Source organism: Hibiscus syriacus, unplaced genomic scaffold (genome assembly GCF_006381635.1).
Source record: "Hibiscus syriacus cultivar Baekdansim isolate YM2019G1 unplaced genomic scaffold, ASM638163v2 tig00110223_pilon, whole genome shotgun sequence".
NCBI classification, from domain to species: domain Eukaryota; kingdom Viridiplantae; phylum Streptophyta; class Magnoliopsida; order Malvales; family Malvaceae; genus Hibiscus; species Hibiscus syriacus.
Window position 1 is genome coordinate 1,149,638 of NW_024062636.1, and position 1,999 is coordinate 1,151,636.

Sequence of the window (1,999 nt, forward strand, 5' to 3'; positions counted from 1 at the left end):
TATCAACTGTTACCTCATTGTCTTTATTTAGCCATGACAACTTGTATGGCTTAGGATGACGGTCCGTCTTCAACTGCAATTTCTGGACAACCTCCTCGGACACTACATTCTCACAACTGCCGCTGTCAATGATCATTTTGCAGACTTTATCTGCAACTGTGCAAGTCGTGTGGAAAATATTGGTTCTCAACCAATCGTCCCCTGAATCGCCCTTGGGGGTAAGTAGACTCTTGCGAACGACCAGAGTCTCATGACCATCTCCATACAGCACATCATCAGTCTCATCATCGTCATACACGGGTTCGCCAATCTCCTCAGTCTCGTCTTCCACGTTTTTCCTCAATCAACAAATTTTTGCCCTTTTGACTAGCAGGCTTCCTGTAATCAGTCGCCCTATGCCCTTGTTCACCACAACGAAAACATCTAATAGTAGGGTTAGAATTACCCTGCGGTGGCTACTGAGCAGGACGGGACTCTTGAGGGCGAACTGGTCGACTGTTGTGATCGCTCCTGATCACTGGTCTCCTGTTTTGCTGTTTTTCAACAGCAAGTGCACGCTGGTATGCTTCCGAAACACTCCACAATGAATGAAGGCTGAGGACATCTTGCAAGGGCTGGCGTAAACCCCCCAAATATCGCGCCACCATCTGCTCCTTCGTCTCAGATAAATCGTTCCGGGCGACCAATTGGTAAAACTCCTCCGTGTAATCATCGACTGATCGCGCGCCCTGCCTCAACGCATGAAGTCGCTGAAATAAGGTTTGCGTGTAGCCGAAGGGAAGGAAGTGGCCCTTCATCTTCTTTTTCATCTTCTCCCAATCAGTGATCTTGGCTTTGCCCTGTCTTTCTCGTGAACGTCGTAACTGTTCCCACCACGCAGATGCTCTGCCCTTGAGTTTGATGGCGATCAGTTTCACTTTCACACGATCGGGGACTTCCTTATATTCAAAAATACGCTCCACTTCATTAATCCAATCCACGAATCTCTCGGCCTGTAATATACCAGAAAACTCAGGGAGATCGACCCGAAAACCGAGGTCTCCATGACGCTCCTCCCGACCACGGTGCTCCCGGAATTCTGCACCCCGGAATCCTGCGCGATTGTGATATGGGTTTTCGAAAGTGGAATTGGTATCGTGATCAGAGGCCTCACGATCCTCGAAATCTTGTGCTGCCAGGCGTTGGGTTAATTCTGCGACTTGCCTCTGCAAATCCGCAATCATCACATCCTGAACGCTGCGATCACGGCGTTGGGCTTCCTCATTCGGAACCTGCTCACGACGACCACGACCACGACCTCCAGCCATTGAAACTGGTGAAATTTCCCAAGAAGATGTTGAAGCTCTGACACCAACTGACGCCAGACAGAATAGTGATTATCATGTAGGCTAGTTCCGACAGACGATTCACAAGAGAAAATTCGCCCAAAAACCAGAGAAAAAAAGTCTCTAGGGTTTAATAAAATATTATAAAATCAAACAATGCAAAAAACAGTCCACAAGCCGGACTGTTATAGCAAAAAAAATCGTCTTTATTCGAATTTTGCCAAAAATAGCAAAATCCCGAAAATCACTCTAACTTGAAATTCGAAATAAAATAAGAAATCTCCCAAAAATCCGGCCTAAATCGGATTTAAATTGACTTCCTAATTAACAATCGAAATATTACCATAAATAGTAAAAAATAACTAAATCTAGTGATTCGGAGGGGAAAACGGCAGAATTTGAGGTTGAAAAAAAGGCCACATTGAGTGTAGCTCATGTGGAGAGCGTGCGCGTCGAAAAGAGCTTTCCGGATTGGGGTCTTATGCGCGATTCTGACACCTGTAGCCAAAGTTATGGCCAAAAGACTGAAACATACTCAAAACGACCCCAATGAGGAACATGTCACAATCAATTCCCGCCTTTGCGCTGATCTGCCAACTCATGGTATCTCAGCGCCATCAACGTGAAATCTGACAGCTCAGCATCATCTGTCTCGGATCCCCCTGCATCAAATG